General features: G+C 42.3%; 1 long non-coding RNA gene across 1 annotated transcript in view; it reads left to right on the forward strand.

Moving 5' to 3' along the window:
* The first annotated feature begins 375 nt into the window (after positions 1-375).
* LOC108349942 (uncharacterized) overlaps positions 376-25,267 on the forward strand; it is a 45,850-nt gene continuing 20,958 nt past the window's right edge. Inside the window, exons 1-3 of the long non-coding RNA XR_001836573.3 lie at positions 376-1,167; positions 3,277-3,389; positions 7,618-7,753. This is a non-coding gene — a long non-coding RNA (uncharacterized LOC108349942). The remainder of the gene's footprint in view (positions 1,168-3,276; positions 3,390-7,617; positions 7,754-25,267) is intronic.

Below are 25,267 nucleotides of genomic sequence, written 5' to 3' on the forward strand. Positions count from 1 at the left end.
GGGTCTTTCTACTTCCCACCCATGCCTACAATATATCTACAACGCAGAGCTGTATATTTTAACAAACTCTTGTTATTATTGGATCTCTGACCCGATTTTGTTTCTATATTCTGAAGCAAAAAACACACCAGTGGCATGGAATTAGCACCACATTCTGCTAGCGTGTTAATTGTGTGAGAGCTGTTGGCAGGAGAATCTCCTAGCACAACACATCATTTATTTTTTATTTAAATTTGGTAGCAATTTTATATTGTGTTCAAGGAGAGATGCCATGACATAAACCACTTGGGATTTACTGTACACTGGTTGGAGGGGGGGTGGCAGGGAGAAAACCGCTGCTTCATGCAGCAGTGCAGAAGAAATTATGTAATCTTTTTTCAGTTATCAGGGAAGCAGCTAGAGCTAATTTCTGATTTTTTTATAAAAAAAATTTCCATTTCCAGCAGTGGTTTGGGACATCCTTGGGCCCCAACACAGTGTCCAAATGCAGTGGTAGCTGGTCAGTAGCAAATCACTTACTTTGATAAAAGAAAATACACATAAAAAGGCAGAAAAAATCAGAATCTTCCAGGCCAGAGGGACTAGTTTTCTCTGATAGCTTGCCCTTCTGTGTTCCGAAGACCTGAGGAGACATTGTATGAACACAGATAACTCCATAAGTGCATGGATGGAGGATCACAGAAAGGGGGGATGGGTCAACACAGAGACACTTCAGAAGAAGTTGGCCTCCCATCCTCTCCTAAGGAGTAGGAGCCATCTCTAAATGAGGAGAAATGTAGGCTACATTTAGCATAATGTTTTACTCAAGCCTTGCTGTCTGCCAGCTTCCTGTACGTTGATATATGTCAGTTTGTTCAGGCCCTAGCCATATCCCAAATGTTTAGTTCTATATTCACCCCATGACATCATCAACCCTCTCACCCTTTCCCTTTTGCTCCTGGCTTCTGAGCTGCCTCCTCTCCACAAGCCCCTGTCCTTGTCCACCAGTACCACTGAGCTCCTGTTGGATATCTACCCTGGCTGGCTGCTAACTGTCCTCTTCTCTCCACTGTACAGCTAGCTCAGTCCCAAAGTTTGAAGCAGAATAGACAAGGGATATCTCCTCTGGTGCCATCAACTTGGAAACAAGTCTTTCTCTAGAATTATCCATGGCCTGAAGCTGATAGGGTATGTAGAAAAAACACTGAGCAGTTCCCTGCTTCTGCCCTGCCTTTGGGTAAATGGTTTCTTCCTTGGACCTGGATTTCACTATGTGGAGAGGAAGGAGAATAATGTGGTGAACCAAGTGACATTTGTAGAGACCTCAGGGCTGGCCAGGCCTGTGACCCAGTCAGGTTCCTATACTTCCTGATCCCTGAGTTATGGCAGTCACATTTACTGAGGCCATGTTAGGGGTCGTCTACCACACTAAGCAAGGTATTAGCAGAGATGAACCAGAGGTAACATGGAATATAACCCTCATAGAACCTCAAAGAGGTGGGATTTCAAATCTCCTTCTTAAGATAGGAAACCTGGGGCTTAGCCAAGGAAGACCATGCTGTCAAGAACAGAAACTATGCTTTCATATCGAGTTGCCAGATTTGAAAGACCTATTTGAAATCAGTGCCTTTTTAACTATGGCTATTTGGGGTAGCTGTCAAAACAAGGATACAAAGACCTCCCTACGTAGACCACCTGAGTGGTAGAGTAATGCAGACTTTAGAAGTCAAAGGCGGGTTTAGTGAGCAAGGAAAGTACTGTCTTCATGCTGTCCTACTACAAACTCATCTGTCACTGTCCATGCATACCAAGTAGGCCCTTAACAGAGGCGATTAAAACACTGGCTGCTCTGTGGCATTTATGCTAGTGTCCTAGAAAGACCTACTGTGCGTTCCTATGCTCTCCCTTATTTCAGAGAAGCCACACAGAAATGATACCTCATGAGTCTTCACAGAGTTTGCCAGACCTGTCAACTCTATTCCTTAACATCCTCGGAGTCTGCCAATCCTCTCCAACCACATTGCTACCGTGTGTACCGAATACCCAGCATTCCTACTCTGGACTTCTAATAACTCTGCATCCAGCCCCAACATCTTCTAATCCTTTTCTACCAGACAGACAGTGCAATATTCTCAAAGTGCAAAACGCTGAATCTGCCCTGGCTGTGAGATAGTGGTGACTCTCTCAGGATCATAATCTGAGGTGGCAGTGTGAGCCCTTCACAAAAGTGCCCAAACACAGGGACAGATCGGTACTGACGGTCTTTACACAGACTAGTGTTGTCAGGTTCTTGCCATCTCAGGAAGCACTCAGAAGCAGCACAGTAGTGAGGGATGTTATTGAAAAGGAAAGTAGTCACACAGCAAGGAAGTCACGGGCCCTGAGTAAGACTTGTCCAAGTGCATCCACTTACTTCTGGGCCTCCCTTTGCTGGTCCAGGAAGAAGAGGAGTTAGTCACTAGGGGGAGTTTGGATTCTTTCCTTTTTGATTGATAGGTTTGAGGTAAGTATTGATTAGCTAAGCATATCTGCTTATGATACTTCTGATTTTAATCACATGCATGCCCAATCATGAATAAGCATAAGGCAGTAATTACGGCTTTTTTTCCCCTAAAATTTCATTCATAAGATTGCTTGCCTCATTATACAAGTACTCAGAAACAATCCAGGCTAGATTGGAGCATGGCTTTCAGTTCCAGGATAGGTTTGGTCACAAAACTGAGTTACTGGGATATACCTGGGAGTTATTAGGGCAGAGTGACTTTTGCTTGAGGTGTGTGTGTGTGTGTGTGTGTGTGTGTGTGTGTGTGTGTGTGTGTGTATGTGTGTGAGTGTGTGTGTGTATGTGTGAGTGTATGTGTGTGTATGTGTATGCGTGAGCGTGTGTGTGTGTGTGTGTGTGTGTGTGTGTGTGTGGTGCGTAGCTCAGTGCAAGCGGTTGTACAGCTATCCCTGTAGTAACTATCTCCCCAACTTAGTGTTTAAATGTCTTCCCCTGCTAGCCTTGCCCCAAGGTGAGGCCACTGCTCGGGCTCTGGGGGTGGTGTGCGTTTATGATTCACGGGTTCAGAGCATACATGATGTCATTGGTTTGGTAAAGGAAGCATATGCTTTTCTAGTTACCCCAAAGGGTTGAGTTTAACAACAGCTGCCTGATATTGAACTCGCCTCACTGAGTAATTGTGCTGGATAAATGTGAGATTTAAATAAAGCATAAACGATCCCCGAGGGAGTTCCAATTTGAACCTAGGTTGTCAGGCTCTCAAGCTCAGGCCCTAACCTCTGCTGTTTTCTCAGGAACGCAGAGAAATAGTGTGCTCTGGGGGATTCGACAGAGAGGCAACTCTGAGCAAGACAACTGGGAAAAGCTTTGCAGGTTGGAGATGAAGTGCCTTTCCTCAAGGCCACAGGTAGGCCCACGTAAGCCAATCAGTGTGTTCTCTCTCACCTCATCTGATTTAAAGCCTCAATTTCCTTGACCTTCAAAGGCAAAGAGTAAGCTAAAACTTTTGATGAGGAAATCTTTCTCAGGAGGTGGGAACTTAGGTCACATGGAAAATGGTTATGTTTGGTGCCTGACCTCCATTTCAAGTTGATTCATCCAAGGCTACCTATTTAGTAGGCAAGGTAAAGATAAAGAAAATGAGATTTTAATGACATGGTCTATGGTTGCTAATTTCTGTCAGTTCATTGCTTTTCTTCACAGCCTGAATGTTTGGCAGAGGGTTTTTAAACTATGAGGTTCCTTGAGAACATAGTCTAGTCAATGGCTAACATCCAAGAGACCCTTTAATGATGGGGGCCTTCACAGAGCCCCTCAACATTTCTGAGTGCCTATGTGTGTTAAGTTGGCTAAGACTTTAAAAAAATAAAGTAAAAATAAAATAAAATCATACTTCTTTAACTTTCCAAATCTTAAGAGATGAAAACTTAGCATTTCATGTAGACTTTGGGCGGACACCCATGTAACTTTAATGGATAAAATTGAAAACAAAGGCATCATGACACTAACCCCCACACAAATTCCACAAGTTCCTGATTCCCAGACATAGGGTTATTTGTACCACAGCATCCTGTCATTTCCTTAACATTTAGGTCATTGTGAAACTTTGACTGAAGTTATCTCAAATCAGCTTGCTTTTCAATACAATCCATTCTGTTTTCAAGTTCTCTTTTAAAGAACCCCATAGCTGCTGTAGATTTAAATCATTTTGTAAAAGACCACTTTTTGTCAGTACAGTATAAACTGTAATTTATGCCAGAAGATCTTATCTAGTCCTGCTCCGTCTCCCAATTAATTGATACAGAGACCTATGCTGACCAGATATTCCTCTATTCTAATCTTTTAAGCTTTCGATCTCTCTGTCATGAGTCTTGCCCTGGTTTGCTCTTCTCCATGTCTGCACTCATGATGCGTCTCTTGGTGACCCACTCATCACAGCTCCCGGACCCTCTGGCTCATGGCCACCTCTTGGTCTTTCCAAGTGGTCTCTTTATCTTCTTTCCTCATGTACCTCTTCTCTCTCTCCATGGGACCTCTGGCTGGGACCAGAAGTTTAATCTTATCTCCTCTGCCCACCTATAGTTTGGTCAACTCTTTATTAGCCATTGGGAGATAACTGAGGAGCATTCTTTACATAATATTCATTCAGGAGTAACCATGACAATGCTGGCATCTACCGGAACCAGATCTCCAGACACAGAAATCAGCATCTGAATATACAGTGAACAAGACCAACTCCTAACAGTACAAATTAATACCAAAGGATTTGAAGAGATAGCTTAGTGGATAAAGTGCATTAAAAGCACGAAACCCTAAATTCAGATCCCCAGCACCTACTAAAACCCTGGGCATGGCAGTAAGTGCCTTCAGTTCCACGACTGGAGTAGGAGAGACTGGAGGATCCATGGGCTTATTGGCTAGTCATCTATCCTAATCATATTGGTGAGCTTCATGTCCATTTACATCCCTGGTAAGATGGTTGTCAAAGACTCGTGCAATTAAGGATGAAGACCCAAGTTTGATTTCCTGGGATGACAGAGAGAACTGATTCCCACAGATTGTTCACTGATCCCCAACATGCAGCTTATGACAGGTGAATATATACACACATGTATGTGCACACATGCACACATGATAAATAAGATGTAATTTTTAAGATTTATGTACTTATTTTATGTATATGTGTACATTGTAACCATCATCTGAAACACCAGAAGAGCACATTGGAACTCACTACAGATGGTTGCGAGCCACTATGTGGTTGCTGGGAATTGAACTCAGGACCTCTGGAAGAGCAGTTAGTGCTCTTAACCACTGAGCCATCTCTTTATCCCCAAGATGTATTTTTTTAAAATTATATTTATTTCACTTGAAGTATATTAGTTTTTTGTCTGCCTGCATGTCTATGTATCATATGTATGCTCAGGACCTCCAATGACCATAAAAGGGTGTCAGAAACCCTGGAACTAGAGTTGTAAATGGTTATAAGCCACAATGTTTGCACTAGAAATTGATCCTTGGTCTTCTGCAAGAACAAGTACTCTTATCTGCTGAGCCATCATTTCAGCCCAAGGTGTAAGGTTTTTTAATTAAAAAAAAATAAAGCAAAGAAGTGATTAAGATCCATGACAGTATCAACCTCTGGCACACACATGTGTGCGTGTACCAGTACACACACAAAGACAGAGGAAGGGAGAAAGGGAGCAAGAAGAGAGGAAAGAAGAGGAAACTTGAAGGAAAGAGAGGAAGGGAGAGAAGGGAGAGAGAAAGGGAGGGAAAAGGAGAAGGGGAAGGAGGGAGGAGAGGAAGGGAGGAGAGGAAAAATTCTAGTTAACCACAAGAGGCTACCAGAACTCTTAAACTGAGACCTGTTTACTCTTTGTTAAGGAAAGAGCATAGAAAATAGGGAATGTCTGAAAGGCAGTAAAGGAAAATAAGCACAAGTGAGCCTCTCTCTGGATTTATTTAGAATATGGAAAGGCCATAAAAGTATAATGCTTTTCTTATAAAAAATATTTTATGTTTCCACCGTCTTTAGCTCATGGGAGAAACACCACATTGCAGAGGTCATAAAAAGATATCAGAAACAGATGCTTAGCCTGTCTTCAGCTCTCCCCTTTCTGGTTTGTCCAAGGTGATCTTACTGTCTCCTTCTTGATCTGTCTTTGACCCTTTCATCTCTTTTCCTGCCAAGCCACCGGAGCCTTCCCTTTACTCCATTGGGTCTCAAGTTCTGGATTTCTCAGCTTGGGAGGCAGGGGTGTCTTGAGAATAGAAAACAAGAGTGGTGTTAATACAGTAATCAGCTTTGTGTCCCCATAACGAAATACCTCAACCTGAATAATTTAGGAGGAAAGATGTCTTTGGACTCAGGGCTTCAGGATTTCACCTCTATGGTCAGTTGGCCCCACTGCTTTTGGACTGAGTGAACGCAGAACATCGGGGTAGGGAATGTGTGATGGAGCAAAATTTCTCAGCTGTTGGCAACAATGACACAGAGAAGGAACTAGAGCCCCAATATCCCCTTCTGATGCAGGTGTTCAAGGACCTTCCTCTTCAAGGTTTGCTCATGTCCCAGTAGTACCTCAAGACAGTGGCCTGCCTTTAACATAGAAGCCTTTGAAAAAAACAATACATGTCCAAACCATAGCAGGCAAGGGAAAGGAAAAGGCAGCCCTGGCTGGAGGCTCTTCACAATCACTGTGTATTCACGCTCAACAATCAAAGCTGGGTCTACAGTGCACTTCCCTTCTAAGGTCCGTTGTTCTTTGTGAATCTAATGGGAAATTCCTATAAACGTAACGAATCTCTCAGCCATGCTCTTCCCCAGCCCTCCTTCTTTTTGTCCCCATAGCAAAAGGGAAGCTGCACTCTAACCTCATATTTTGTCATTTGATGATGCCAGGTAGGCAGCTTATTTAATCATCCAACATTTTCTACGTGATTACACTCTTACCTGGCTGAGTTTCATCCAAAGCCATATAGTGTGAATTCAGATACTACACTTCCTTGTTCTTAAAACTCTTCATCAGCTTCTACCACTCCCAGTGACCCTGTGCTTGTTTATGCTAGAAAGCCTCAAATATCTGTAATTCCCTTATCCAGACACACACACACACACACACACACACACACACACACACACAGCCCTCTAAACTCAAGGTATGTGGCTGACACAGCACGTGTTACTTTGAAATCTATGTTACCCAGTTGAATTTCTGCTTCTCTGTCTTAATTCAAGGCTTACCTAGACTGTTTTGATCATCAAGGCCTGGAAACAGCAATTCTCAACCTGTGGGTCATAATCTCTTTCGGGGTCAAACAATCCTGGTCACAGGGTCACCTGTGATCATCAGAAAACACGGATAATTACTTTACAGTTCATAACTAGCAACATTACAGTTAAGGTAGCAATGAAGATAATTTTATGGTTGGGGGGTCACCAAAATGTGAGGAACTGTATTAACGGGTCAAGGTATTAGGAAGGTTGAGAACTGCTGACTGGCCTGAGGATCCTGACAGTTTTCTTATTGCCAGACCTGTCTTGCAGACAGACTGAGTTGCTGTTCTTCTATGCAAGCAGAGGCCAGGTAAGCTGAGTTCTATGACTGTCTTCTTCCCTTCTTTCTTCCCAGAACCCACATGAAAAAAGAATCAATCGGACTTTTGGAACCTAAGGTAGCGCAAGGCATTAGAGCCAGTGGAAAGGACGCTATTCTGAACTGAGGGACTGTGCTTGGGCATTGGGTCCGAAGTCACGGGACATTCAAAGTAAGTCTCCTAACCCAGGTATGTCTGGGTGTCAATCAGCCAGCAAGGGATAAGAGTATCCAGGCTTTTTGCTGCCCAGTATTTAGTGGATGATAAGGAATATAGCTGTAGAAAATATTTCAAATGAATATCCTTTTTGTAATTAACTTAGAGACAGAATCATTCATAATTAATAATCTCAAGTCCTTAGTAATTATTTTTTATAGTATCTCACACTTGGCAAGAAGTAATATTAAGGGGTGTTAAACGAAAACGGGTCCCTAACTGAGGCTTTTTCCGATTCCCCCCAACAAGGAGCATTCTCCCTCAGCTCAGACACATCCCATTTTTCAACATTCCTTTCCTGACTCTCAGATGTTTATTTCCTGTGTAAGGCAAAGGAAATACCCCTTTGTGAAAATTTCACCCACTGGACCTACTGCAATTCAAGTTACCTGCCATTCACCAAGCGCTTGGTATAGTAAGTCACCTGTGGCTCCTTCACTCGAGACCATTGCAGAGCTGTATACAGAAGAAAAGTTATATAGGTGAAAGGTCAAACATAGTACTAGATTTTTTTTTTAAACAACAGAGTCCAGAATTAACCTTCCTGTCCTGGAGCTACCAAAGTAATGAGCAAAATATAAAGCAATGGTTTTTCAAGGAAGAGGTTCAAGGCAGAGGATATCAGATTAAAAAACAACAAAATCTAGAGTGATTCTTGAGTCAGGAAACAGTGTCCTCTAAAGCAGAGACCCTAGGACACCTCACCGCCTGAAAAGGCATTATAGGTCCCACTCAGAGAGAGAATCTCAAGGTGGGGAGTCCTGTGCACTACATGAGGAAATACAGAAAGGTTTCTGGAGACCCAAACAGACTTTACAAGACTGAGTAAAGACAGAAAGAGGGTAACTGTCCCCCTCAAAAGAATGCAGAACTGTAGACCCCTCATTGAAACTCCGAAGAGGTGACATGGTTCCAGACAATGGATGTTTGTTAGAGAACTGCCCAGTGTGGAAACCAGCACACCTCTAAATCTGAGAGGAAAACAATACTACAAATAGAGCCCCCTTCCACCAAACTGAAAAATCTCATAATGTTTAGGTCAGTGGGCAGAGGTTTCGGTATGTTCTATTATCAGTAATGAAAAATTATCCACCCTAGACTAAACATACTCCAAGTTCCACGAAATAAATCTTAAAAACAAGACCCAGAAAAAGCAAACTATCCATAAACAACTTAACTACACCTCAGAACAAAAACTCAATAATATTTATAGGAACATAAAAAAATAGCCAGTATTCAACAAAGGAAAGTATTAGATACTGTAAGAAATGACCAGATACGCAGAGGCCAAAACTAGAATCAATAATGAGCAGAAATACTATTCAGGCAAAACTAACGCAGGATTCACATCGATATTAGAATTAACACACAAGGATACTTCAACAATTACTGTCAGTATCTCTTGTGGTCAACTGTGAAAAACAAATGTGAAAGATATTTCAAAATAATATATATGTATATATATTATATATATAATTTTATTTCTGAAACTACAATATAATTATACACACATATAACACTCATTTTTCCCAAATATATTTACATATATTTTATATATTTTTGCTCACTTCTCTCCAAAATTGTACTATTTTTCTAGTGAATTACCAAAGTAGTACAATTCTCAAGTGAAATGAACAGAATCTATTATATTTTATAATCTAGTATATAAACTATTTTAACTCTCTTATACTGCATGTGAAGAACAGTAAAACAAAGGGTTTTGGTTAAGAAAAAAGAAAAGAAGCATAAACTGGAAGACAAAAAAGAGAGAGAGAAAAGATGATATACAACCAGCAAGGTGGTAAGCTTACATTTAACCATACTGGTAACTGAGAGAGCTGAACAGCAAAATTAATAGGCAGAAGTTGACAGATCAAATATAACTAAACCCAACTATATGTTGCCTATAAGAAATACACTTTGAAAGAGGCCAGGGACTTGAAGAAGAATGGGGAAGGATACATTGAGGACTTAGAGGGAGAAAGGAAAGAGAAAAATATTGCAATTATATTATAGTTTCAAAAAATTTTCTGTTGTTAGTCAAAAGAAATACAACAGATGATACTGGCCTTTGCTCCATTCCTGGTTTTGCTTTGTGGCAGTGTATGACCCTTAGACAACTTCTCCTTATTCCTTCTCTCCTTTTTTGTCCCATTAAACTTGTTACTATGCAGAACCATAATAGAATCAAATAATCAAGATTTAGGGAGCAGATTCCTTAAATGGTTGACATTCAAGGCTGCTACAGAGAGATGCTACACAACAAGTCTCAGGGAGTATTCATGTTCCTGCCCTGTGGGAACCATTTTAGCTAAGACCCAATCTGTAAGCACTGTTCTTGACCAAAGTGGATGGTTTTCAAATCTTCTTTTAATCTTCAGCACAGGAAAAACACCAAATAAAAAGGTGGGCTACAAATGCATCTAATCAGATCACAGAACAGACAATTAGAGCAAGAAAGGACAAACCCACAGTCAGACCCCACCATGGAGAAGGCACTGATGGGATTTTAAGTGACTGATGCAACACTGTTAGCCCAGAAGAAAGTACCCTCCTTCAAATAAGCTTTGGAACATAGTGCTTAAAGTAAATTCTTCCAGTAATATCTTAAGAAAAAATTGAAAATATTCAAATGAGATGAGGGGTTTCTTTTGGTATGCAAGAATACTTCAGTTAATGGAGATTACTATGAAATTACTCAAATTACAATACATGTCATGCTCAGCCTGCCTAGAGGACTGATTTGTGACCTTGTCATTTGCTCCACCTCCTCCTGGCTTCTCCTTCCTGAGGTTTCCATTGCTTCCCGGCCTGTGGTTCATCACCTTCCTCCCGCTTGTCTCACAGCACCATTTGTCAGGCAGGCTCATGTCAACCAAACAGCAGTTTATCAAATCTGCGTGCAGTGTTATAAGGGCAACCCACACTTCCACAGCCACGGGACAACTTAATTTTAAGGGTGGAAGGACAGCAAAACCACCTCAACAAATCTTTGCCAAGATTGAAACTCTTGATTGGGAAGGCTAGAACCCTGAGAGCCAGTAAGGAGGCCATGTTGGTAAACATAACGGAAAATGATGAATCGTCATGAACTTGGAGCCCTGTAAAGTCAAGCAGAAAAATACGCCCCCCATTCTAAAGGAAAATAAACTTCGTGCACGGTAGTGCTATGCAATCTCACCTGAGGCAAATGCTTTAAATGAGAGCACTTGTACTATATGAGACATGACTTTTCTCTCTTTTCTTTTCTAATTACGACAGTCAGACCTCAGTACAGAGGGATCCGGGAAAAGACAGTGCCTACTCCTTCACTATACAAAGGCTTACGTGTCCTGTCAAATAATTCAGAAATCGAAAACACACATGTGTTTTCCCTCCTGATGACATGTACAGAAGGAGGGAATGTAAACATGGATAGGGAATTAACTGACATGCAGCCTTCTTCTCTGACTCCTGACTGAATATTTTGGTGCAGACATATGGATATCGTCCTAGCACATTACTAAATGGCTCGTGGGAGGCTGGACACAATGATGGACTATGCCAAGTAAGGTTGTGCTGCTAACATGACCTTGGTAACATATCAAGGAAAGGTTAAAGGGAAAAGAAATGTCAAAATGGGATTTATTATTTATTATACTGTGAGATCAAACAGCTCTCCATCTGTTAGTGCTCCCCAGGAAGTTTCTGAGGGTAGTATTTTGAATGAAGCAGCAAGAAATAAACTGGAAGGAGGACACAGACTTTTTTGCTGTTGGAATTCAAATGCTGACTATCCCCTGTAAATCAGGGTTGATTATATGATATGCTGCCCTAGAGGAGCCTTTGCATCAATAAGAATGATAAGAGGCAAGGCACAATTCTTAGGTAACTAGAGCGAAGAGTATGTGATTATTATAACAAACAAAACAAGTTGGGTGGTTTCTTGGTGCTTAGGCATTTGCCATGAGGATTAGGGACTCCCAACAATGAGACAGCCAAAAAGCATTTTAATTTTTATTTGTAGAATTGAAAAAAAATGAGAGCTAGCCAGACAATGGTGATGTACACCTTTAAACCAAACACTTGAGAGGCAGAGGCAGGTAGATCTCTGAATTAGAGAAGAGCCTTGTCTACAAAGCAAGTTCTGTAACAGCCATAGATAAACCCTGTCAAAAGGTTTTATCAAGAGGAGGGAGGGAGAGAGAGAGAGAGAGAGAGAGAGAGAGAGAGAGAGAGAGAGAGAGAGTAGTGATGCAAATACACCTTTAAAATAATTCAACAGTCCACAGACTCACTATGTGATTATTTCCCCATTCCACAAGTATGTGATTTGGACACAGTGGCTGGCATAAGCTTCCTGTTGTTTCCCTGGTCTATTGAGTAAGAGTCTCTAGGGTAGATGGGCCAAGTAGGAACCTCTGAAACTATCTAGCCATGACCCCATCAGCCACAAGAATGTAGCTGAGACAGCCTCATGTTCTGAAAGAGAATTGCTGTCAATATCAGACTTGAAGTATATGGGAATGGTGCACCCCAGCATAGCCCCATATAATTCACATCTAGCCCTTTCAAAGAATAAACTGACAGATCATGATGGATGACAGTGGGTTACAAACTTAACTAAGTGATAGTCCCAATCTCAGCTGCTAAGCTAGATGTGATATCTTTACTAAAGCAGACCAACACAGCCTCTGGCACTCAGTATGTTGCTATTGATCTGATGAATATGTTCTTTTCAACCCTCATCAATAAACAGGATCAAAAGCAGGTCTCCTTTTAGTGGTAAGGATGTCAGCTCGTGCGGATAGTCTTGCCAAGGGCTATGTGAAGCCTTTTGTGCAATGTCACAAAAGAGTCTGCAGAAATCTTAATTGTCTTACTGTTCCAGAAGCAATGAAATTGGTGGGGACATCATTATTATCAAATTTAATACAGTAAACAGAAGTGACATTTTTATTGTCAGGAAGTGAGAATAAAGCCACATAAATATTCCCAATTCACCCCTATAGTGACCCTTTAAGGAATCCCATGACCTTGGGCATGCTTGTACCACATCTTTGAGGCAAAGATGTTGGATCTTGTGTCTTATTCCAGTTTTCTATTGAAATCCTACCTAAAATGCGGTGATGACAAAATCCTACCATGTTACTATACTGAAGGACCAATAAAGGATGTTTGAATAGAGCATAAAATCTCTACTCTAATTACATTCAGTTTTCCTAGACTGGGTGTCTATGAGAGAACTTAGCCCTAATGCCATAGGCTCTTCTAGTAGAATGAATGTGTTTCTCTTCTGGGCATCTAAAATGGTATTACTAGTGTAAGAGATCGGAAGGACTGAGAAAATAGTCATTTGGACCATTTTCTGTCTTCTGTGGCTCAGATGAAGATCTTCCTTCGAGAAAACCTTACTAGAGCCTGAGGTTGTAAACCTCAAATGGCCAAGAGTGACTCAACACCATTTGAGATGACTTGTGAGGTCGCCAGAAAATGTAATAAAAGGCACAATTAGATTCTAGGAGATGAGGCATCCTCCTAATGAAAGAATGTCAAAATTTTTGGAGGCTGTTTTAAAACCACAAAAAAGAATCTTCAAAAATTCAAAATAGTATGTGTTCCTCTTGGGAAGATTGTGTTGGTTGATCCAGTGATTGGATGACTGTGAAGTCTGCTAGCTTTGCATTTCTGAGATCTGCAGCAAAGCTGGACTATGGCACAAAGGGACTGTCACCCGTCTATGTGATTAGTAGATTAAGCAGTGCCATCCGTTGCCAATGAAGATGATCTGTGCATGGAATCACTGTAGCACCCTATATAAGGAAAGGTCACCACTAGATCCTATGGTTCTGGAGTTTTGCCTGACTTAGCTCCTTCCTCAGTCCTAACAAAGATGGGGTTTCTTATCATGGGCCACTGACTACCCATTATAGCCAGATACTATAAGATCCACAATGATGGCCACAATGTTGGGCAGGAACCACAATAACCCAATCAACTGTGGAAATGTCTAGAGAGATCAAATGGGCATAACTAAGTTTGTTCTTCCTCAGATTCCTGCATTTCCTAGCTAAGTTCACACCCAAGGACTTGTAACTAACCAAGGAGGAAGTTACCTGACTGTATCTCATAAATGGGTTTCTTTGTCAAGACGTAAATAGATGAGTAATGGGAAAATGGGCTACCACCAGGCTACCGACCACTAAGAGATGTCTCTAACAACTTATTTGCTCACACTGTTTGTAATGGGGAGAATTTACCTGACCAAAGTATACTTAGGACCATTAGTGGTGGCAAATGGCTTGCTGTATGGGTGAGCAGTTCAAAGAAACAAACTGAGAGTGTAAAATCTTAGTCATGTTGAGGTAGATGGGCCTGTGTCACAGGACACATTTCACAGAGTGACTTTCTGGTTCACTTCAAGACCCTCTGATGCTAGTGCAGCACTGAACAACCAGATGACAGAATGGTCTATGTAGGTACATTTCTTTTTGCAACCTTCTTTTAATAAGGGTTCAACCTCTCCTCTAGCCCACCACTCAGCAGAGGTATGTTATATGGAAGAGGTATATATATATGGAAGAGAAATGTTATTAGGATATGAGAGAAGTGAACCTGTTTAGCAATCATTCTTTGGGGGTGAGCTCCATCTTCTTTCTCAGCAATTCAATCCTGTAGCACACACCAAATTTGTCTCAGCAGCTGCAGACCAGTCCTCTAGACAGACAACCACCAGGCATGACCCAGCAGCTGTGGTTCAATCCTGAAGAAACTGCAAGGCTCACCAACTGGCCTGAGGCAAGGTCACAGAAGTGGCAGGCTGCCCCAGGAACCTCAGGAGCAGTTCTTGGGCAGGCTTCTCTCAATGGTAGCATTACCACAAGTTGAGCTCAACAGTGCTATGTAAGGCGAACCAATACATGCATGTGGTCAGTGAAGAATAGTGAGGCAAAGCAAACCAGCCAATGCTCCGTGCTTGTTTCCAACTGTCTGTGGGGTCATACTTACCCTCCATCATCATGAGTCTTCTCATGTGTTTGCTATGTCAAATCATCCTTTTAACCTGTGTCTACTTCAGGAAAGCACAGGAAGCACCCTTTCACTTGTGTGCCCCAGCGAAGCATCATTTGACCTCACTAGCTTTCCAAAGAAACCAGAAGTTTCCACTTCTGTCCTACTAGCTGGTCTATCTCCCCAGATGCTTTAGGATACACAGTACAGCTAGGAAATGAGGCGGGGCTAAAGACATGGGCAGGACACTAACAGTATCAATGCTGTCTCACCAAGCCCAGCCTAGCAACTGTTGTGCCAAATGTCTGATTTCACAACAGAGACTAACATTGAGTCTCTGTGGAACATACAGCTCTTAAAAAGGCCAACCAGCTGGTAAGCTTTTTACCTTGAATGCCCTCTGTTTATGAGGATATGTGACTTCCTTACTGACACTCATTTGGGGATGGGTTTGCCTTTCTTTCTTGCCTCAGTGCCTCTTGCAGCGCTAGCAACATAACCATTCTGACATATTTGCACAGGATGCTTGAGGACAATTGGTGCCAAGGGTTGGGATCCAGATGACAGGACATATTTCTCTTTCTCACCAGGGTAGGCAATCCTGAAATAGTCCTTAAGGCTCTTCAGAGAGCCAAGCAATGTGAAGTTCTGTTTACATTCAGTATGGAGTAGGTCAACAAACTACGTTGGGTTAACATTTTCTCCTTTACTGTCTCTCAATTTCCTAACCTAGGTGCTTGTATTTTCTAAAATAAACCCTGTATTCACATTCCTTTCTGAGGTTTTATCTTCTGAGCAAATTGTGGCTAAGACAGTATTCCACCTACACCTATTAAAATGGTTTGTTTGTTTTCTGTGAATAGAGAAGTCCATGTGTTGTAGTAAGCAATCTTTGCTCACACTGTCCCTGACATACAGGAGCTGGGTTTCTGAGTAGATACTGGGTAAGCTTTGGAAAGATTACCGTTATGGCTGTGACGTCCATCACTTGGCCTTGGAGTGGGTTGTGCACATAGTATCCTCCACAATAGTGAGAGCTTCCTTCGCCAAGCAGAGTGTCCTGGCATAAGCTGCATCTCTTCACAGGAACGGGTGACCGCTCTGATTTGAAAAAGAGACCATCAGTTCATTATACCCAAAAGAGGTTTCCAGTCAAGAAAGGCACTTTTGTTTTCTTCTCTAGAAAATTTCCTTATAAAAGATTCAGCATCCATCCACACATACCTTTCATACTCAGCTCTCGATGTTTCCACATTTGGGTAAAAGATTTTCTTAATAATACTCAGAGCACAGCTCGATATATAGTTCAGTCTTTGAGCCACTATTGGTAAGAAAACTGTACACTTTTAAGTTGAGACAAACTTTGGAAATTATCTATAACAAGAAAAACCCTCCCATTTGACAGATAGGGAAACTGAGTCTAGAACCATTTTCAACTTTCTTCTCACTGTCATGAAGGTAGCCTCCAGACTCTAGCCACATACATTTGGCAGGGTCTCTAGACTGCTGTTATTGTCTAAGTTAGGATTTTTTAAAACATTTTCTACTCAAAAACTCCTTTTTCTCTGAAAAACTTTTGTAAGACTCCAAGTACACAGATACATAAGACAGGTACACAAATCAAACATTACTGATAAAAGCCTAATGAAATCTTATTACAGTTCATTGCTGTGCATATAAATTTACTGTTAGAACACAAGCAAATCTGCATATCAATGAGATGAATTTGCTTATTTATTTTCTAGAAAATAATTAAATCTTGGCTGAATATTTAAAATTGCAGGACATAGATTATCTTCTATGACTTAAAAGTTGGCCAACCTTTTGACTTTATAATCATCAACACTGAGAACAGCACTTTACATCAATATCTTAGGTACAAATGGCAGAATTAAACCTTTTCAGAAGTTTTTGGAAATTCTTTGCCAATTCCAAGTGAAACTTCATTTAACACCTTTCTGTGAAACTCTGGTCAGCCACTCAAACAGCTACTCTTAAAATCAAAGATTTTTAACCCAATATATTCTAAAGATATACTAATTGTATCTTTACATAAGGAATGAGAATAGAAACATATTAAAAGTATTTACTTTTTATAATTAACAATCATGCCTTTATAGGAACACAAAACAAACAAACAAACAAAAAGAACCCCACAATTCATCTTTAATTTGAGCCAGGGCATCTCAGAAAGCATTGGTTCCCATAGCATCATGTGATAGCGTGTACAGTACAAAATGCATGTGTTGCATGTGCAGGATTAAGGCCGCAGCGAAGACACATGATGCGATCAATGTAGGTTCATAGGGCATTTGTTAATTTTTTGTCATTGCACATTCTGAAAACTTTGAGTCTTGCCAAATTTTCCATTGCTCATAGGGTAAGAGGCTGGGTCCTAAATGGCCCTTTACTAAAAGCAGCTTAGGAGATGAGAAAAGTGGGGGAAAAAATGAAGGACCGACCAAAACTGTGTGCATTGAAAACACACACTTTGTTCTACGCATTATGCAGGGATCTCATACAAACACCGGGCAACCTCCTTTGAATGGTTACTAGGCACCTGCACAATTAGAGAAGGTGGTTGATTCTTATGGCTTCAATGTGTATTGAATATTGGGTCAGAGACAAAGGGAGAGTGAAAAGAAATCAAATAAAAAGGGATTCGTTGAATGGGCATTTGATTGTTGTGTTTTCAACAAGCTTGTGGACATTACTCTGGGGTCTTTGACTCACTGGTGACATATTGCTCAACATGTTCTGCTGTTTGCGATAACTGATCATATTTCACTCTCAAATGAAAGACACTACTGACCAAAAAAAAAAAAATCTAGTTATAATGCCTCTGGCTAAGAGGAAGCCAAGAAAGAGGTGCAGGTAAGTTAGTTTCCGAGGAATGAAATAAAGAACACAAGGGATTACAATACAACTCAAGCTGTAAGGAAGTCTCGACGTCAAGTCTGTGCTCCCTCGCTTGGGTCTATGTGGCCTGATAGCTTCTCTCCCGCCCTTCCCAGATGACTGCTTCTGATCCTACCTAGGCTGGAGGATTAGTTAGTAATCACGATGTGCTTGACGCCTCCCATGTAAGAAGGGAGCCTGCTCCATCCTCCCCTCTGATTCACAGTAGGCAGCTGGGCTAGTGCTTAAAGCGGGCAATGCTACCACCAGAACATTCAGAGTGTGAGCCAGTACTATTGCTGTAATGGAGACCCTGAAAGGGAAGAGAATGAATGTGCCATAGAAAGGAACAGCAAGAAAGGGCAAAGGAGGTGACGTTGACTCTGCTGTCTCTTCCCTCTTCCTCACGAGCACCTGGGATGATATTATTACTGCCCAAAGGGGCACAATGTTGCTTCCTATAAAATTCCACAAAGGCATTCTGTGCTCAGCTCAGACCAGAAGAGCTGTGACCCTCAGGCTTCAGAACTCTGAGAGTGGCAGGAAATCTCATCAAACATGGCTCATGTTTTTCTATCAGGTGGTTCCTTTTTGTTTCAATTTCCTGTTTGACAGACACCCCCTTACTCTCTTGGGGACTGACCCCCATGTTTGCCACTCAACCCTTTATCAAGGCCATTTCCTATCATTCTCTGTCCCTGACTTTGACTGTTTACCCATAGTGCTTTGCCAACCGGCTTCCAAATGAGCTAGGTCACTGAGAAGCATCAGCAGGAAATGAGAAGACAAAGAAGAAAGATCAGGGTATTTCTTCCTGCTCTCCTAGATTGTAACTATGACCCTTTGCTACTGAGGCTCGCAGCTGGGGTGCTCAACACAATGCCAGTCACCCTCAAATGCTAGAACTGTGTTTTACTTTTGTTCCTTTAGTCCCGGGAATATCCCCAGTGCCCAGATGCCTTATCCTCTGTGTTTAGCTCTTTAGCTCTTTTCACAGCACTGGGACCACTGCTTTTTGCTGTGCTCATGAGTGAACTCAGAGCCTTGTGTAGTGAGCAACCATTTACCAGCTCTCACTGCATTACTCAGGCTGGCCTTGAACTCATCCTTGTAGCAGAATTTGAACTTGTAATAGTCCTGCTTCAGCTTCCTGAATAGCTGACATTACAGTCCAATGCCTCGGAGAGAGGATCTAAGCTGTGTCTCCATTCGCACTTTTCATTTCTGCCATCTGGACGATTCAGATCCCTGCCAGAGCTTTGGCTGAGATGTCTATGTGCCTGGGGAAATCCCTTTACCCACAAGGCCCATGGGCAACCCTGCATTTTCCCCCCACTAATTATGGTTACAAAAGTAATCTGGTAGAAACGCTGAGTGATATTGTATCAGCGTTTCCTGACATTGGAATCAGTAGTGATCAAGACAATGTGATATTAACTTAGGAAGGGGTCACATCACATCTCTTGTTTCTTGGAAAGTGGATGGAGGTGGGTGGAGGGGAGGATGAACACACATGTATTCACATGTGCATGCCTGTGCATACATGGAGATGAGGTTTATTGGGAGTTTTCCTTCATCACTTTCTAACTTGTTTCTTTGAGACAAATCTTTTTTTACTGAGCCTCACTTTTTTGGCTAGGCTGCCAGCCAGAAAGTAGTCTTTCAGTGTCCCCCTCACCAATGCTGCGGTAACAGACAAGCTTAGGAGCACACCTAGCTCTCACATAGATGCTAGGTGGCATCTTCACATTCTTCAATAAGCACTCTTAACAGATGAGCCGTCTCTCCAGCCCCAGCCTCTCGTACTGTTTGTAGCCTTAACTACATTAAGAATAATTTCCTTCACCAATAAATATATTTCCAAATCGATGAACTGGTCTCTAATAGCTCTAAATCAAAATTCTCAATGACTTGATAGTACTCTAGCAGGGCCTGTACTACCATTCTAGTTAAGGGACATTTGCAGACGTTCCAAGTTCTCCGTGTTCTAAACACCTCTTCATTTAACATCTTTAGACAATGTATAATACTTTGATATGATAAACTCAGGATGAGGTTCTATATATGCATCAGCAGCAGAGTCGACCCTCACTCAAGAAATGGTCACTTCTATCTCCCTCTGACGCCTCAATGTGAGTCCTGTATAAACTTTCGAGGGATGCTAGAAATTGGTCTGAATCTTCCACTAAAACCCTTGGAGCAAAGAATGGTGCCTCTGCCTTTAGTCACACTATGCTAGCAACTTGTCCAACGTGAGGACAAGTTTTCCTTTTTTTCTTCAAGGAAGGGTTTCTCTGTGTAGACTTAGCTGCCCTAGAACTTGCTGTGTAGACCAGGCTGGCCTTGAACTCACAGTAATATGCCTGCCTCTCCCTCCCAAGTACTGGGATTAAAGGTGTGCACCACCATCACCAAGCAGACTTGGAGTCTTACTTTGAGATTTTTATATATGTATTTCTCTTTAGAAGAGCAAAGAATTGTGTGTTAGAAAGGCAACTACCCTGGATCAGAGTGAATACCAGCTGTATATTAATTCTCTCCATCCCTTCTGAAAAACAATGGCCAATACTCAGGGAATTTAAGCCCCTTGAAAAGTCTCCCACTGCTGATGGTTACCCCAGCTCCTAGAACTGAGTAGTCAGAACGACTCCTTTCTGTTCCTTTCCCCCATAATCTCCATTAAAAGCACTTTGATAACTCTGCTTGATTAAAAAAAATGAGCAGGAGTTTAGTTTTTTTTTTAATGGGAACTTTCATGTCAAGTGCAGAAGCCACATTGACATCCCAAATGAAAACTACACCATCACCCAGGAGGCACTCCATTTTGGATGAATTCTTGATTCGCCTGCTATGTGTCTGAGTTCATGGATTTTTCTCTGCTACTGCTAAGGCAATACTATTAACATGTCAGAAGAGCTTCCTGGAGCAAGAGAGTCTTAGAGTGTTTTCAATTCTTAATGAGAGACACCAGACGTGATTTCCAACTCCGACTTGAATCGTGCCTTAATGCTATCTGTTAACTAGTGTGAAAAGAGGAGGCTCCCGTGTGCAAAGTGGTTGTGTTCTACATGGGAAAATGGTTCCAGGGTATGATATTCTATCAGGTGGATTGCTCTCTGTTGTTCCACACAAAAAATTCAATAAAGGGGACATAACCCTACTTTAAAATGTCAAGATGGGATTTACTTTAAATCCCCATGAATTAAGAAGATGCGCAGAGCCTCGGCTAATTTTTATCTCTTCTGTGAAGACAGAATGGGGGAGCAGGGCATACACGATGTCTCTGTGCCAGATGTAGCTGGCCCTCCCAGCACAGGGGTCTGTTATCTGCACAAAGCAACTGACACACTTGCTACCTAGCAGGACAAGCCAGGAAACAGGTGAGGGACTTGAGAGAGAGACTGAAATTGCTTCTGTTTCCTTCCTTCCTTCTTTCCTTCCTTCCTTCCAAATTTTATCTCTGTAGATGTTTCGCTGTTTCCATGGGCTCATTTCTATCTCTATCTCTATCACTACTTCATGCTTTTTTTATTCAGTTGTGTATTCAACCAAAGAAAATGAATAGGAAAAACAATTATGGTACGGAAGAAAAAAAAACAAATTCAAACCCACCATACGTGAGCCCCTTGGGAGTCACTGATTAATTTTCATTTTCTTCATTTAGTTCTGAACTTGGCCTATTTCAGTAAATGTGTGAATAACTCTGGCTTTGCTTCCAGCTCCGGGGGCGGCGGGAGGGGGCAGGTGAATCAGCTTCACTCCCGTTGTTACTGAGATGGGTTCATAGGAACACAAGTTCATGAGCCGTGGTCTCAGCACATAGCATGGGCCTTCGTCACGCACAGCAATTCTCAAAACAGGAGGACTGGTAGATTTCTGAGAACAGTCTGTTAACATAATTCTTCAGGCACAGATATCAATGCTTCTATTGGACTTTCTTGTCCTTTCTTGGAGTCATGTTTGTCTACACATCCTAGGTGTTTCAAATGTCAGCTCCAAAAAAAATGGCATCAACTAACAAAGTCTCCCCCACCACCACCAAAGGATCCCCAAGGGATCCAGTTGAAAAAAATGGGTACCAACAGAATTGTGCAAAGCTACTTGTAAATACTTGTAATTAGGGGAATCACAATATATTGAGGAAGACTGGCAAAGATTCATATAGCAGTGGAGATGTGAGCTGAGGTAGGAGGTTGGAGGGAGCTCCACAGGAGGATGGAAGGCATAGCATTTGTAAAATACAACTTGACAGAGGTGAGGTAATAAGTTTGAACAGGTATACAAAGGTGACAGATTCTGACAGCAAAGAAACTGTCACGGAAGAGCAATGACACATACTGGGGGCACGTTAAAGAGTGAAGAAAAGCATCAGGATTGAGGCTGTACCCTGTAGACTCCAGAAAATCACTGAGTGTTTGGGGACAGGAAAGTGGCATGGTGTGTAATGTCCTTGAAGATGATTTATGTGTCATCAGTGACCCACATGGGCAAGAGGAAGCTTTTTCTAGTCCTGCTGTGAGGCCATGAGGTCTTAGAGACGGTGGTGGCAGTGATAGTGAGAGGGGAGATATGGATGACCACCGCCAAGCGTACTTGATTAAACTCTAGTGACTTCTTAGAAACCTTTTAGGAATGCTTGGTAGGCTTCCTCTTCCCACTGCCCTGGACAGCCGGATAATATGTGCTTCACTGGGGTGCCGTGCGTATCCCAAGACTTAAAGTGGGTCAAAATTCATGATAAACAATATTAAACAGTAACCACTGCTTGAGAAATAACCTCTCAGACTGGGGCCAAAGCATCTCTAGTGATGCATGGTCTTCTTCAAGAGGAAGAAAGAACAAAGAGTGCTCTGAGATTCGAAGGGAGCCTTGGACAAGAAAGTACAGGGTCTATTTTTTTTCTTCCACTTGTGACATTTGGACTTCAGTTGATTGCCATGACACCCTCCTCCCACAGGAAAGGAAGAGAGAGTGGGGGGAGGTAGGGAAGGAAGGAAGGAAGGAAGAAAGAAAGACAGAAAGAAAGACAGAAAGAAAGAAAGAAAGAAAGAAAGAAAGAAAGAAAGAAAGAAAGAAAGAAAGAAAGACAGAAAGAAAGACAGAAAGAAAGAAAGAAAGTTGGTTCAGATTAAGTATCATTTTTCTTCTCTCCAAAGTACCTAGATTGTTCAGGGTCATTGCCCTTTCCACATCTGAACTTGAGGAATGACTCATCTGAGAGACACCCCCAAACAGAAGTTTCTGTTCTCAGCAGTAGCTCCCTGTTAAACTGCCTGTTAAACAAATTGGGAATCCAGCAAGAGCAACTGAAGTAGTCGAGCAAATTTCAACCATTCACAGATTTCAAAGTCACTGGGCCTGGCCAAAAAAGACCTCAGGTGTCCTAAAAGGAGAAGAACCTTGCCTCTAAGAACATTCCCTTCAGTTTCGCCATTTCCTTCCATGACAGGCATCAGTGGGGTGACAATTAGGTGTGGTGGGTGGGCATTTCTGTGGGCTGGCAGCCTATTTTAACTTCCAACTGTGGGAGTGAGCTTTAACTCTGTGCTAAAATTAGGGGACTCCAGTAACTCCTGTGGTTATTTCAATCAGCTCCCACTTATTGAGTAGCAGCAGCGGAGTTAAGTAATAATATGGTAACCTTGCCAAGGCACAAATGAAATGCAGAGCAGTGCCCAGTTGGATCTGAAGTCTCTTCAATGATCTAAGTAGAGAGCCAAACCAACAAAAGAGTGACTGGCCCTCTGGGGGCAGGGGAGCCAGGGGCATGGAACAGAATCCTGGCAGCTCTTCTAATGCCAGGGAAAAATTGAAGGGAGCAAGGACTGCTTGGTCTAGAAATTCAGACTCCACTAAAGAAATGCCAGAAGCCCTGGTGGTCTGGAAGGCTTGTTTTAATCTGCCAGAGCCAGGGAGGGCATCCAGCACAACCTTGGCCCCTGGTACTTGAGCCTGCAATGTCCTAATGGATGTCATAATCAACCCAGGTAAGCAGCTTCCATGGCCACACTGTCAAGGGTGCTGTTGTAACTCCACTGTGAATGGAAGATTTTCTCAGCTGAGAGAGTGAAAGGCTGTGATGCCAGCTCCCAGTTCAGACAAGGCCACCCTCATTAGCAGACAGAGAAAAAGAAGGCATAGGTAGAACTAGATGCTTTGAGAGAAGGTTCTGTTAGGGATGTGTGCAGTGCTGTGGGTCAGCGACCCCTACATCTTCCCTTCTGGGTTGGAGTTAGAGTCAGGGAGAACAAAGAGCCGGAGATTACGATGGCACAGACAGGGGCTAACTATGAGTTGATCACACAAGCTTTCGGATTATGCAGGACTTTCTGTCTCACTGTTCTTCCTTGCCTACTGGCCATTTTCTTCTAGATGACTAAGTTGAGATGAGTCTAACCAATACTAAAGGGGCACAGTTTACATAAAGACTGTCAGAGTCAGGATCATAAAAGTCTGCCCAATACACACACCATCCTTGAGTCTACCTGTGAACTGGAGAGAGAAATGAAGTTCATCCCTGGCACTAATGTGTCTCATGGTGTTGTCAACTCAGGCTGCAGAGAGTCACCCCAGAGAGTCACCCCAGAGAGTCACCCCAGAGAGTCACCCCAGAGAGTCAAATGGAACTGGTGTCAGGGAGGACTGAGACATCTGTGCTTTAAAATCTCCCCCACATGATTCCAGTGAGCAGTGAGGCTGACAGACACTGAATCAGTCACTCCAGAAAAGCTCAGTCAAGGAACTGAGGCTAAAGATTGGACAAACAGAGCGGGCACAGCCCTGGACATTGCAGGTAGGAAGCTAGCGTGTGAAAGGCCATCTGACAGGTATGTCTCCCTTTGCAGGGAGATGCACCCCACACCCTCACCAACAGGAAGCACTGCCAGAATCTTGGAAACTCTGCCCTGTGCACGTACTGCTTAGTCAAGCGGTTCGCAGCAGGGCACAGTCAGCAGTCAGCAGCTTGGAGGTTACCTTACTGCGAGCTGATTTCACTGACCTGTGCTAACTCTCCTCCGCGGTGTTTAGTGAAATGGCGGAAAGAGAATTTCACATAATGTTAAAAAAAAAAAAAACTTTTGAGCAGCAGCTCTGTTATTGGGCAGTAGGATTAATCCTGTAACACCACCCAACCAACAGTAAGCATCCCCCAAGTCTGAAGATGGGGCTCTTAGTTCAGGATTCCTCTCCTCTGCCTCTAGAAACTCACCTGCTCTAATCTTCACTCTCTAGACCATAACAGCTTTCTACTCTCTGCCAAGGGGCTAGGGCTTAATATGTTACTGTGGAGTTTGTTTAAGACAGTGCTTCTCAACCTTCCTAATGCCAAGACCCTTTAATACAGCTCCTTATGTTGTGGTAATCCCCCAACCACAGAATTATTTTGTTGCTTCTCCGGAACTGTAACTCTGCTACTGTTATGAATCATAATGTAAATATATGATATGCAGGAGATCTGATCTGTGACCCTCCCAATGGGGTTGCGAACTACAGGTTGAAAACCACTGGTTTAAGCACTCTCAGCTTTATCCTGAAAGTTTTATCTGGAACCATACAGAAACATGAGCTCTTGTACCATGA

Source organism: Rattus norvegicus, chromosome 2 (genome assembly GCF_036323735.1).
Source record: "Rattus norvegicus strain BN/NHsdMcwi chromosome 2, GRCr8, whole genome shotgun sequence".
NCBI classification, from domain to species: domain Eukaryota; kingdom Metazoa; phylum Chordata; class Mammalia; order Rodentia; family Muridae; genus Rattus; species Rattus norvegicus.